We start from the raw sequence: 15,138 nt of genomic DNA, 5'->3' as shown, positions 1-15,138 counted from the left end.
GAACACAAAGTTTCTTTTCAGTTGCAAACTCCATTCCATACATATATATGGGGAGGTACAAGCTCCAACTCGGTTTTACAGTGAAAACTGCAGAAACTTCAAACCGGCACTTGGAAACAGACTGAGATAGCAGAGAAAAAGTGTCTCCTGCAACCCGTTCCCTTGGTGCTAGATGAACGAACGTCTCTCCACTTGCTCAGTTCTGAGAGATATGTGTGTGTGAAAGCCGTCCTTCAACTAGCTTGTTGGGAAGACAAAGTTTCTTTTCAGTCGCCACTCCACTCCATACATATATATGGGGTGGTACTAGTTCCAACACGGTTTTACAGTGTAAACTGCAGGAACTTCAAGCCGTCACTAGGAAACAGACTGAGAAAGCAGAGAAAAAGTTTCTCCTGCAAACCGTTCCCTTGGTGCTAGATGAACGGACGTCTCTGTACCTGCTCAGTTCTGAGAGATAAGTGTGTGTGAAAGCCGTCCTTCACCTATCTTGTTTGAAACACAAAGTTTCTTTTCAGTTGCAAACTCCATTCCATACATATATCGGGGATTTACTAGCTCCAACTATGTTTTACAGTGAAAACTGCAGGAACTTCAAACCGGTACTTAGAAACAGACTGAGAAAGCAGAGAAAAAGTGTCTCCGGCAACCCGTTCCCTTGGTGCTAGATGAACGAACCTCTCTCCACTTGCTCAGTTCTGAGAGATAAGTGAGTGTGAAAGCCGTCCTTCACCTAGCTTGCTGGGAACACAAAGTTTGTTTTCAGTTGCAAACTCCATTCCATACATATATATGGGGATTTACTAGCTCCAACCATGTTTTACAGTGAAAACTGCAGGAACTTCAAACCTGCACTTGGAAACAGACTGAGAAAACAGAGAAATAGTGTCTCCTGCAACCCGTTCCCTTGGTGCTAGATGAACGAACCTCTCTCCACTTGCTCAGTTCTGAGACATAAATGTGTGTGAAAGCCGTCCTTCACCTAGCTTGTTGGGAACACAAACTTTCTTTTCAGTTGCAAACTCCATTCCATACATATATATGGGGAGGTACAAGCTCCAACTCGGTTTGACAGTGAAAACTGCAGGAACTTCAAACCGGCACTAGGAAACAGACTGAGAAAGCAGAGAAAAAGTGTCTCCTGCAACCCGTTCCCTTGGTGCTAGATGAACGAACGTCTCTCCAATTTCTCAGTTCTGAGAAATAAGTGTGTGTGAAAGCCGTCGTTCACCTAGCTTGTTTTGAACACAAAGTTTCTTTTCAGTTGCAAACTCCATTCCATACATATATATGGGGAGGTACAAGCTCCAACTCGGTTTGACAGTGAAAACTGCAGGAACTTCAAACCGGCACTAGGAAACAGACTGAGAAAGCAGAGCAAAAGTGTCTCCTGCAACCCGTTCCCTAGGTACTAGATGAACGAACGTCTCTCCAATTTCTCAGTTCTGAGAAATAAGTGTGTGTGAAAGCCATCGTTCACCTAGCTTGTTGGGAACACAAAGTTTCTTTTCAGTTGCAAACTCCATTCCATACATATATATGGGGAAGTACAAGCTCCAACTCGGTTTGACAGTGAAAACTGCAGGAACTTCAAACCGGCACTAGGAAACAGACTGAGAAAGCAGAGAAAAAGTGTCTCCTGCAACCCGTTCCCTTGGTGCTAGATGAACGAACGTCTCTCCACCTGCTTAGTTCTGAGATAAGTGTGTGTGAAAGCCGTCCTTCACCTAGCTTGTTGGGAACACAAAGTTTCTTTTCAGTTGCAAACTCCACTCCATACATATATATGGGGGGTACTAGCTCCAACTCGGTTTTACAGTGAAAACTGAAGGAACTTCAAACCGGCACTAGGAAACACACTGAGAAAGCAGAGCAAAAGTGTCTCCTGCAACCCGTTCCCTTCGTGCTAGATGAACGAACGTCTCTCCACTTGCTCAGTTCTGAGAGATAAGTGTGTGTGAAAGCCGTCCTTCACCTAGCTTGTTGGGAACACATAGTTTCTTTTCAGTTGCAAACTCCACTCCATACATATATATGGGGAAGTTCTAGTTCCAACCCTGTTTTACAGTGAAAACTGCAGGAATTTCAAACCGGCACTAGGAAACAGACTGAGAAAGCAGAGAAAAAGTGTCTCATGCAACCCGTTCCCTTGGTGCTAGATGAACGAACCTCTCTGTACCTGCTCAGTTCTGAGACATAAGTGTGTGTGAAAGCCGTCCTTCACCTAGCTTGTTGGGAACACAAAGATTCTTTTCAGTTGCAAATTCCTCTCCATACATATATATAGGAAAGTACTAGTTCCACTCTGTTTTACAGTGATAACTGCAGGAACTTCAAACCGGCACTAGGAAACAGACTGAGAAAGCAGAGAAAAAGTGTATCCTGCAACCCGTTACCTTGGTGCTAGATGAACGAAAGTCTCTCCACTTGCTCAGTTCTAAGAGATAAGTGTGTGTGAAAGCCGTCGTTCACCTTACTTGTTGGGAACACAAAGTTTCTTTTCAGTTGCAAACTCCATTCCATACATATATATGGGGAGGTACAAGCTCCAACTCGGTTTTACAGTGAAAACTGCAGGAACTTCAAACCGGCACTTGGAAACAGACTGAGATAGCAGAGAAAAAGTGTCTCCTGCAACCCGTTCCCTTGGTGCTAGATGAACGAAAGTCTCTCCACTTGCTCAGTTATGAGAGATATGTGTGTGTGAAAGCCGTCCTTCAACTAGCTTGTTGGGAACACAAAGTTTCTTTTCAGTCGCAACTCCACTCCATACATATATATGAGGTGGTACTAGTTCCAACACGGTTTTACAGAGAAAACTGCAGGAACTTCAAGCCGTCACTAGGAAACAGACTGAGAAAGCAGAGAAAAAGTTTCTCCTGCAAACCGTTCCCTTGGTGCTAGATGAACGGACGTCTCTGTACCTGCTCAGTTCTGAGAGATAAGTGTGTGTGAAAGCCGTCCTTCACCTAGCTTGTTGGAAACACAAAGTTTCTTTTCAGTTGCAAACTCCATTCCATACATATATATGGGGATTTACTAGCTCCAAATATCTTTTACAGTGAAAACTGCAGGAACTTCAAACCGGCACTTGGAAACAGACTGAGAAAGCAGAGAAAAAGTGTCTCCTGCAACCCGTTCCCTTGGTGCTAGATGAACGAACCTCTCTCCACTTGCTCAGCTCTGTGAGATAAGTGAGTGTGAAAGCCGTCCTTCACCTAGCTTGTTGGGAACACAAACTTTCTTTTCAGTTGCAACTCCATTCCATACATATATATGGGGAGGTACAAGCTCCAACTCGGTTTGACAGTGAAAACTGCAGGAACTTCAAACCGGCACTAGGAAACAGACTGAGAAAGCAGAGAAAAAGTGTCTCCTGCAACCCGTTCCCTTGGTGCTAGATGAACGAACGTCTCTCCAATTTCTCAGTTCTGAGAAATAAGTGTGTGTGAAAGCCGTCGTTCACCTAACTTGTTGGGAACACAAAGTTTCTTTTCAGTTGCAAACTCCATTCCATACATATATATGGGGAGGTACAAGCTCCAACTCGGTTTGACAGTGAAAACTGCAGGAACTTCAAACCGGCACTAGGAAACAGACTGAGAATGCAGAGCAAAAGTGTCTCCTGCAACACGTTCCCTTGGTGCTAGATGAACGAACGTCTCTCCACCTGCTCAGTTCTGAGATAAGTGTGTGTGAAAGCCGTCCTTCACCTAGCTTGTTGGGAACACAAAGTTTCTTTTCAGTTGCAAACTCCATTCCATACATATATATGGGGAGGTACTAGCTCCAAGTCGGTTTTACAGTGAAAACTGCAGGAACTTCAAACCGGCACTAAGAAACAGACTGAGAAAGCAGAGAAAAAGTGTCTCCTGCAACCCGTTCCCTTGGTGCTAGATGAAGGAACGTCTCTCCACTTGCTCAGTTCTGAGAGGTATGTGTGTGTGAAAGCCGTCCTTCACCTAGCTTGTTGGGAACACAAAGTTTCTTTTCAGTTGCAAACTCCACTCCAGACATATATATGGGGAGGTACTAGCTCCAACTCGGTTTTACAGTGAAAACTGCAGGAACTTCAAACTGGCACTAGGATACAGACTGAGAAAGCAGAGAATAAGTGCCTCCTGCAAACCGTTCCCTTGGTGCTACATGAACGAACGTCTCTCCACTTGCTCAGTTCTGAGAGATAAGTGTGTGTGAAAGCCGTCCTTCACCTAGCTTGTTGGGAACACAAAGTTTCTTTTCAGTTGCAAACTCCACTCCATACATATATATGGGGAGGTAGTAGCTCCAACTCGGTTTTACAGTGAAAACTGAAGGAACTTCAAACCGGCACTAGGAAACACACTGAGAAAGCAGAGAAAAAGTGTCTCCTGCAACCCGTTCCCTTGGTGCTACATGAACGAACGTCTCTCCACTTGCTCAGTTCTGAGAGATATGTGTGTGTGAAAGCCGTCCTTCAACTAACTTTTTGGGAACACAAAGTATCTTTTCAGTTGCAAACTCCATTCCATACATATATATGGGGAGGTACAAGCTCCAACTCGGTTTGACAGTGAAAACTGCAGGAACTTCAAACCGGCACTAGGTAACAGACTGAGAATGCAGATCAAAAGTGTCTCCTGAAACCCGTTCCCTTGGTGCTAGATGAACGAACGTCTCTCCACTTGCTCAGTTCTGAGAGATAAGTGTGTGTGAAAGCCGTCCTTCACCTAGCTTGTTGGGAACACAAAGTTTCTTTTCAGTTGCAAACTCCACTCCATACATATATAAGGGGAAGTTCTAGTTCCAACTCTGTTTTACAGTGACAACTGCAGGAACTTCAAACCGGCACTAGGAAACAGACTGAGAAAATAGAGAAAAAGTTTCTACTGCAAACAGTTCCCTTGGTGCTAGATGAACGAACGTCTCTCCACTTGCTCAGTTCTGAGAGATAAGTGTGTGTGAAAGCCGTCCTTCACCTAGCTTGTTGGGAACACAAGTTTCTTTTCATTTGCAAACTCCACTCCATACATATATATGGGGAAGTTCTAGTTCCAACCCTGTTTTACAGTGAAAACTGCAGGAATTTCAAACCGGCACTAGGAAACAGACTGAGAACGCAGAGAAAAAGTGTCTCCTGCAACCCGTTCCCTTGGTGCTAGATGAACGAACGTCTCTGTACCTGCTCAGTTCTGAGACATAAGTGTGTGTGAAAGCCGTCCTTCACCTAGCTTGTTGGGAACACAAAGATTCTTTTCAGTTGCAAATTCCTCTCCATACATATATATAGGAAAGTACTAGTTCCACTCTGTTTTACAGTGATAACTGCAGGAACTTCAAACCGGCACTAGGAAACAGACTGAGAAAGCAGAGAAAAAGTGTCTCCTGCAACCCGTTCCCTTGGTGCTAGATGAACGAAAGTCTCTCCACTTGCTCAGTTCTAAGAGATAAGTGTGTGTGAAAGCCGTCGTTCACCTAGCTTTTTGGGAACACAAAGTTTCTTTTCAGTTGCAAACTCCATTCCATACATATATATGGGGAGGTACAAGCTCCAACTCGGTTTTACAGTGAAAACTGCAGGAACTTCAAACCGGCACTTGGAAACATACTGAGATAGCAGAGAAAAAGTGTCTCCTGCAACCCGTTCCCTTGGTGCTAGATGAACGAACGTCTCTCCACTTGCTCAGTTATGAGAGATATGTGTGTGTGAAAGCCGTCCTTCAACTAGCTTGTTGGGAACACAAAGTTTCTTTTCAGTCGCAACTCCACTCCATACATATATATGGGGTGGTACTAGTTCCAACACGGTTTTACAGAGAAAACTGCAGGAACTTCAAGCCGTCACTAGGAAACAGACTGAGAAAGCAGAGAAAAAGTTTCTCCTGCAAACCGTTCCCTTGGTGCTAGATGAACGGACGTCTCTGTACCTGCTCAGTTCTGAGAGATAAGTGTGTGTGAAAGCCGTCCTTCACCTAGCTTGTTGGAAACACAAAGTTTCTTTTCAGTTGCAAACTCCATTCCATACATATATATGGGGATTTACTAGCTCCAACTATGTTTTACAGTGAAAACTACAGGAACTTCAAACCGGCACTTGGAAACAGACTGAGAAAGCAGAGAAATAGTGTCTCCTGCAACCCGTTCCCTTGGTGCTAGATGAACGAACCTCTCTCCACTTGCTCAGTTCTGAGAAATAAGTGTGTGTGAAAGCCGTCGTTCACCTAGCTTGTTGGGAACACAAAGTTTGTTTTCAGTTGCAAACTCCATTCCATACATATATATGGGGAGGTACAAGCTCCAACTCGGTTTGACAGTGAAAACTGCAGGAACTTCAAACCGGCACTAGGAAACAGACTGAGAAAGCAGAGCAAAAGTGTCTCCTGCAACCCGTTCCCTAGGTGCTAGATGAACGAACGTCTCTCCAATTTCTCAGTTCTGAGAAATAAGTGTGTGTGAAAGCCGTCGTTCACCTAGCTTGTTGGGAACACAAAGTTTCTTTTCAGTTGCAAACTCCATTCCATACATATATATGGGGAGGTACAAGCTCCAACTCGGTTTGACAGTGAAAACTGCAGGAACTTCAAACCGGCACTAGGAAACAGACTGAGAAAGCAGAGCAAAAGTGTCTCCTGCAACCCGTTCCCTTGGTGCTAGATGAACGAACGTCTCTCCACCTGCTCAGTTCTGAGATAAGTGTGTGTGAAAGCCGTCCTTCACCTAGCTTGTTGGGAACACAAAGTTTCTTTTCAGTTGCAATCTCCACTCCATACATATATATGGGGGGTACTAGCTCCAACTCGGTTTTACAGTGAAAACTGCAGGAACTTCAAACCGGCACTAGGAAACAGACTGAGAAAGCAGAGAAAAAGTGTCTCCTGCAACGTGTTCCCTTCGTGCTAGAAGAACGAACGTCTCTCCAATTTCTCAGTTCTGAGAAATAAGTGTGTGTGAAAGCCGTCGTTCACCTAGCTTGTTGGGAACACAAAGTTTCTTTTCAGTTGCAAACTCCATTCCATACATATATATGGGGAGGTACAAGCTCCAAATCGGTTTGACAGTGAAAACTGCAGGAACTTCAAACCGGCACTAGGAAACAGACTGAGAATGCAGAGCAAAAGTGTCTCCTGCAACCCGTTCCCTTGGTGCTATATGAACGAACGTCTCTCCACATGCTCAGTTCTGAGATAAGTGTGTGTGAAAGCCGTCCTTCACCTAGCTTGTTGGGAACACAAAGATTCTTTTCAGTTGCAAATTTCACTCCATACATATATATAGGGAAGTACAAGTTCCACTCTGTTTTACAGTGATAACTGCAGGAACTTAAAACCGGCACTAGGAAACAGACTGAGAAAGCAGAGAAAAAGTGTCTCCTGCAACCCGTTCCCTTGGTGCTAGATGAACGAAAGTCTCTCCACTTGCTCAGTTCTAAGAGATAAGTGTGTGTGAAAGTCGTCGTTCACCTAGCTTGTTGGGAACACAAAGTTTCTTTTCAGTTGCAAACTCCATTCCATACATATATATGGGGAGGTACAAGCTCCAACTCGGTTTTACAGTGAAAACTGCAGGAACTTCAAACCGGCACTAGGAAACATACTGAGAAAGCAGAGAAATAGTGTCTCCTGCAACCCGTTCCCTTGGTGCTAGATGAACGAACGTCTCTCCACTTGCTCAGTTCTGAGAGATATGTGTGTGTGAAAGCCGTCCTTCAACTAGGTTGTTGGGAACACAAAGTTTCTTTTCAGTCGCAACTCCACTCCATACATATATATGGGGTGGTACTAGTTCCAACACGGTTTTACAGTGAAAACTGCAGGAACTTCAAGCCGTCACTAGGAAACAGACTGAGAAAGCAGAGAAAAAGTTTCTCCTGCAAACCGTTCCCTTGGTGCTAGATGAACGGACGTCTCTGTACCTGCTCAGTTCTGAGAGATAAGTTTGTGTGAAAGCCGTCCTTCACCTAGCTTGTTGGGAACACAAAGATTCTTTTCAGTTGCAAACCCCATTCCATACATATATAAGGGGAGGTACAATCTCCAACTCGGTTTTACAGTGAAAACTGCAGGATCTTCAAAACGGCTCTAGGAAACAGACTGAGAAAGCAGAGAAAAAGTGTCTCCTGCAACCCGTTCCCTTGGTCCTAGATGAACGAACGTCTCTCCACTTGCTCACTTCTGAGAGATAAGTGTGTGTGAAAGCCGTCCTTCACCTAGCTTGTGGGAACACAAAGATTCTTTTCAGTTGCAAATTCCACTCCATACATATATATATGAAAGTACTAGTTCCAACACTGTTTTACAGTGAAAACTGCAGGAACTTCAAAATGGCACTAGGAAACAGACTGAGAAAGCAGAGAAAAAGTGTCTCCTGCAACCCTTTCCCTTGGTGCTAGATGAACGAACGTCTATCCACTTGCTCAGTTCTGAGAGATATTTGTGTGTGAAAGCCGTCCTTCACCTAGCTTGTTGGGACACAAAGTTTCTTTTCAGTTGCAAACTCCATTCCATACATATATATGGGGTGGTACTAGCTCCAACTCGGTTTTACAGTGAAAACTGCAGGAACTTCAAACCGGCACTAGGAAACAGACTGAGAAAGCAGAGAAAAAGTGTCTCCTGCAACCCGTTCCCTTGGTGCTAGATGAACGAAAGTCTCTCCACTTGCTCAGTTCTAAGAGATAAGTGTGTGTGAAAGCCGTCGTTCACCTAGCTTGTTGGGAACACAAAGTTTCTTTTCAGTTGCAAACTCCATTCCATACATATACATGGGGAGGTACAAGCTCCAACTCGATTTTACAGTGAAAACTGCAGGAACTTCAAACCGGCACTAGGAAACATACTGAGAAAGCAGAGAAATAGTGTCTCCTGCAACCCGTTCCCTTGGTGCTAGATGAACGAACGTCTCTCCAATTGCTCAGTTCTGAGAGATATGTGTGTGTGAAAGCCGTCCTTCAACTAGGTTGTTGGGAACACAAAGTTTCTTTTCAGTCGCAACTCCACTCCATACATATATATGGGGTGGTACTAGTTCCAACACGGTTTTACAGTGAAAACTGCAGGAACTTCAAGCCGTCACTAGGAAACAGACTGAGAAAGCAGAGAAAAAGTTTCTCCTGCAAACCGTTCCCTTGGTGCTAGATGAACGGACGTCTCTGTACCTGCTCAGTTCTGAGAGATAAGTGTGTGTGAAAGCCGTCCTTCACCTAGCTTGTTGGGAACACAAAGATTCTTTTCAGTTGCAAATTCCACTCCATACATATATATAGGAAAGTACAAGTTCCACTCTGTTTTACAGTGATAACTGCAGGAACTTAAAACCGGCACTAGGAAACAGACTGAGAAAGCAGAGAAAAAGTGTCTCCTGCAACCCGTTCCCTTGGTGCTAGATGAACGAAAGTCTCTCCACTTGCTCAGTTCTAAGAGATAAGTGTGTGTGAAAGCCGTCGTTCACCTAGCTTGTTGGGAACACAAAGTTTCTTTTCAGTTGCAAACTCCATTCCATACATATATATGGGGAGGTACAAGCTCCAACTCGGTTTTACAGTGAAAACTGCAGGAACTTCAAACCGGCACTAGGAAACATACTGAGAAAGCAGAGAAATAGTGTCTCCTGCAACCCGTTCCCTTGGTGCTAGATGAACGAACGTCTCTCCACTTGCTCAGTTCTAAGAGATATGTGTGTGTGAAAGCCGTCCTTCAACTAGGTTGTTGGGAACACAAAGTTTCTTTTCAGTCGCCACTCCACTCCATACATATATATGGGGTGGTACTAGTTCCAACACGGTTTTACAGTGAAAACTGCAGGAACTTCAAGCCGTCACTAGGAAACAGACTGAGAAAGCAGAGAAAAAGTTTCTCCTGCAAACCGTTCCCTTGGTGCTAGATGAACGGACGTCTCTGTACCTGCTCAGTTCTGAGAGATAAGTTTGTGTGAAAGCCGTCCTTCACCTAGCTTGTTGGGAACACAAAGATTCTTTTCAGTTGCAAACCCCATTCCATACATATATAAGGGGAGGTACAATCTCCAACTCGGTTTTACAGTGAAAACTGCAGGATCTTCAAAACGGCTCTAGGAAACAGACTGAGAAAGCAGAGAAAAAGTGTCTCCTGCAACCCGTTCCCTTGGTCCTAGATGAACGAACGTCTCTCCACTTGCTCAGTTCTGAAAGATAAGTGTGTGTGAAAGCCGTCCTTCACCTAGCTTGTTGGGAACACAAAGATTCTTTTCAGTTGCAAATTCCACTCCATACATATATATATGAAAGTACTAGTTCCAACACTGTTTTACAGTGAAAACTGCAGGAACTTCAAAATGGCACTAGGAAACAGACTGAGAAAGCAGAGAAAAAGTGTCTCCTGCAACCCTTTCCCTTGGTGCTAGATGAACGAACGTCTCTCCACTTGCTCAGTTCTGAGAGATATTTGTGTGTGAAAGCCGTCATTCACCTAGCTTGTTGGGACACAAAGTTTCTTTTCAGTTGCAAACTCCATTCCATACATATATATGGGGTGGTACTAGCTCCAACTCGGTTTTACAGTGAAAACTGCAGGAACTTCAAACCGGCACTAGGAAACAGACTGAGAAAGCAGAGAAAAAGTGTCTCCTGCAACCCGTTCCCTTGGTGCAAGATGAACGAACGTCTCTCCACTTTCTAAGTTCTGAGAGATAAGTGTGTGTTAAAGCCGTACTTCAGCTAGCTTGTTGGGAACACAAAGTTTGTTTTCAGTTGCAAACTCCATTCCATACATATATATGGGGAGGTACTAGCTCCAAGTCGTTTTTACAGTGAAAACTGCAGGAACTTCAAACCGGCACTAGGAAAAAGACTGAGAAAGCAGAGAAAAAGTGTCTCCTGCAACCCGTTCCCTTGTTGCTAGATGAACGAACGTCTCTCCACTTGCTCAGTTCTGAGAGATAAGTGTGTGTGAAAGCCGTCCTTCACCTAGCTTGTTGGGAACACAAAGTTTCTTTTCAGTTGCAAACTCCATTCCATATATATATATGGGGAGGTACTAGCTCCAAATCGGTTTTAAAGTGAAATCTGCAGGAACTTCAAACCGGCACTAGGAAACAGACTGAGAAAGCAGAGAAAAAGTGTCTCCTGCAACCCGTTCCCTTGGTCCTAGATGAACGAACGTTTCTCCACTTGCCCAGTTCTGAAAGATAAGTGTGTGTGAAAGCCGTCCTTCACCTAACTTGTTGGGAACACAAAGATTCTTTTCAGTTGCAAACTCCATTCCATACATATATATGGGGAGGTACAAGCTCCAACTGGGTTTTACAGTGAAAACTGCAGGAACTTCAAACAGGCACTAGGAAACAGACTGAGAAAGCAGAGAAAATGTGTCTCCTGCAACCCGTTCCCTTGGTGCTAGATGAACGAACGTCTCTCCACTTGCTCAGTTCTGAGAGATAAGTGTGTGTGAAAGCCGTCCTTCACCTATCTTGTTGGGAACACAAAGTTTCTTTTCAGTTGCAAACTCCATTCCATACATATATATGGGGAGGTACAAGCTCCAACTCGGTTTTACAGTGAAAACTGCAGGAACATCAAACCGGCTCTAGGAAACAGACTGAGAAGGCAGAGAAAAAGTGTCTCCTGCCACCCGTTCCCTTGGTGCTAGATGAACGAACGTCTCTGTACTTGCTCATTTCTGAGAGATAAGTGTGTGTGAAAGCCGTCCTTCACCTAGCTTGTTGGGAACACAAAGTTTCTTTTCAGTTGCAAACTCCATTCCATACATATATATGGGGAGGTACTAACTCCAAGTCGGTTTTACAGTGAAAACTGCAGGAAATTCAAACCGGCACTAAAAACAGACTGAGAAAGCAGAGTAAAAGTGTCTCCTGCAACCCGTTCCCTTTATGCTAGATGAACGAACGTCTCTCCACTTGCTCAGTTCTGAGAGATAAGTGTGTGTGAAAGCCGTCCTTCACCTATCTTGTTGGGAACACAAAGTTTCTTTTCAGTTGCAAACTCCATTCCATACATATATATGGGGAGGTACAAGCTCCAACTCGGTTTTACAGTGAAAACTGCAGGAACTTCAAACCGGCACTAGGAAACACACTCGGAAACCACAGTAAAATTTTCTCCTGCAAACCGTTCCCTTGGTGCTAGATGAACGAACGTCTCTCCACTTGCTCAGTTCTGAGAGATAAGTGTGTGTGAATGCCGTCCTTCAACTAGCTTGTTGGGAACACAAAGTTTGTTTTCAGTTGCAAACTCCATTCCATACATATATATGGGGAGGTACAAGCTCCAACTCGGTTTTACAGTGAAAACTGCAGGAACTTCAAACCGGCACTAGGAAACAGATTGCGAAAACAGAGTAAAAGTTTCTCCTGCAAACCGTTCCCTTGGTGCTAGATGAACGAACGTCTCTGTAAATGCTCAGTTCTGAGAGATAAGTGTGTGTGAAAGCCTTCCTTCACCTAGCTTGTTGGGAACACATAGATTCTATTCAGTAGCAAACTCCCCTCCATAAATATATATGGGGAGGTACTAGCTCCAACTCGGTTTTACAGTGAAAACTGCAGGAACTTCAAACCGGCACTAGGAAACAGACTGAGAAAGCAGAGAAAAAGTGTCTCCTGCAACCCGTTCCCTTGGTGCTAGATGAACGAACGTCTCTGTACATGCTCAGTTCTGAGAGATAAGTGTTTGTGAAAGCCGTCCTCCAATTACCTTGTTGGGAACACAAAGTTTCTTTTCAGTAGCAAACTCCAATCCATGCATATATATGGGGAGGTACTAGCTCCAAATCTGTTTACACTGAAAACTGCAGGAACTTCAAACCGGCACTAGGATACAGAATGAGAAAGCAGAGAAAAAGTGTCTCCTGCAACCCGTTCCCTTGGTGCTAGATGAACGAACGTCTCTCCACTTGCTCAGTTCTGAGAGATAAGTGTGTGTGAAAGCCGTCCTTCACCTAGCTTGTTGGGAACACAAAGTTTCTTTTCAGTTGCCAACTCCATTCCATGCATATATATGGGGAGGTACAAGCTCCAACTCGGTTTTACAGTGAAAACTGCAGGAACTTCAAACCGGCACTAGGAAACAGACTGAGAAAGCAGAGAAAAAGTGTCTCCTGCAACCCGTTCCCTTGGTGCTAGATGAACGAACGTCTCTCCACTTGCTCAGTTCTGAGAGATACGTGTGTGTGAAAGCCGTCCTTCACCTCGCTTGTTGGAAACACAAAGTTTCTTTTCTGTTGCAAACTCCATTCCATACATATATATGGGGAGATACAAGCTCCAACTCGGTTTTACAGTGAAAACTGCAGGAACTTCAAAACGGCACTAGGAAACAGACTGGGAAACCACAGTAAAAGTTTCTCCTGCAACCCGTTCCCTTGGTGCTAGATGAACGAACGTCTCTCCACTTGCTCAGTGCTGAGAGATAAGTGTGTGTGAAAGCCGTCCTTCAACTAGCTTGTTGGGAACACAAAGTTTGTTTTCAGCTGCAAACTCCATTCCATACATATATATGGGGAGGTACAAACTCCAACTCGGTTTTACAGTGAAAACTGCAGGAATTTCAAACCCGCACTAGGAAACAGACTGAGAAAGCAGAGAAAAAGTGTCTCCTGCAACCCGTTCCCTTGGTGCTAAATGAACGAACGTCTCTCCACTTGCTCAGTTCTGAGAGATAAGTGTGTTAGTAAGCCGTCCTTCACCTAGCTTGTTGGGAACACATAGATTCTATTCAGTAGCAAACTCCCCTCCATACATATATATGGGGAGGTACTAGCTCCAATTCGGTTTTACAGTGAAAACTGCAGGAAATTCAAACCGGCACTAGGAAACAGACTGAGAAAGCAGAGAAAAAGTGTCTCCTGCAACCCGTTCCCTTGGTGCTAGATGAACGAAAGTCTCTGTACATGCTCAGTTCTGAGAGATAAATATTTGTGAAAGCCGTCCTTCAATTACCTTGTTGGGAACACAAAGTTTCTTTTCAGTAGCAAACCCCAATCCATACATATATATGGGGAGGTACTAGCTCCAAATCTGTTTTACACTGAAAACTGCAGGATCTTCAAACCGGCACTAGGATACAGACTGAGAAACAGAGAAAAAGTGTCTCCTGCAACCCGTTCCCTTGGTGCTAGATGAACGAACGTCTCTCCACTTGCTCAGTTCTGAGAGATAAGTGTGTGTGAAAGTCGTCCTTCACCTAGATTGTTGGGAACACAAAGTTTCTTTTCAGTTGCAAACTCCATTCCATACATATATATAGGGGAGGTACAAGCTCCAACTCGGTTTTACAGTGAAAACTGCAGGAACTTCAAACCGGCACTAGGAAACAGACTGAGAAAGCAGAGAAAAAGTGTCTCCTGCAACCCGTTCCCTTGGTGCTAGATGAACGAACGTCTCTCCACTTAGTCAGTTCTGAGAGATACGTGTGTGTGAAAGCCGTCCTTCACCTAGCTTGTTGGGAACACAAAATTTGTTTTCAGTTGCAAACTCCATTACATACATATATATGGGGAGGTACAAGCTCCAACTCGGTTTTACAGTGAAAACTGCAGGAACTTCAAACCGGCACTAGGAAACACACTGGGAAACCACAGTAAAATTTTCTCCTGCAACCCGTTCCCTTGGTGCTAGATGAACGAACGTCTCTCCACTTGCTCAGTTCTGAGAGATAAGTGTGTGTGAAAGCCGTCCTTCAACTAGCTTGTTGGGAACACAAAGTTTCTTTTCAGTTGCAAACTCCATTCCATACATATATATGGGGAGGTACAAGCTCCAACTCGGTTTTACAGTGAAAACTGCAGGAACTTCAAACCGGCACTAGGAAACAGACTGCGAAAACAGAGTAAAAGTTTCTCCTGCAACCCGTTCCCTTGGTGCTAGATGAACGAACGTCTCTGTACATGCTCAGTTCTGAGAGATAAGTGTGTGTGAAAGCCGTCCTTCAACTAGCTTGTTGGGAACACAAAGTTTTTTTCACTTGCAAACTCCACTCCATACATATATATGGGGAAGTACTAGTTCCAACACGGTTTTACAGTGAAAACTGCAGGAAATTCAAACCGTCACTAGGAAACAGACTGAGAAACAGAGAAAAAGTTTCTCCTGCAAACCGTTCCCTTAGTGCTAGATGAAGGAACGTCTCTGTACCTGCTCAGTTCTGAGAGATAAGTGTGTGTGAAATCC

Source organism: Camelus bactrianus, chromosome 3, assembly GCF_048773025.1.
Source record: "Camelus bactrianus isolate YW-2024 breed Bactrian camel chromosome 3, ASM4877302v1, whole genome shotgun sequence".
Lineage (NCBI taxonomy): Eukaryota > Metazoa > Chordata > Mammalia > Artiodactyla > Camelidae > Camelus > Camelus bactrianus.
This window is presented reverse-complemented; position numbering follows the sequence as displayed.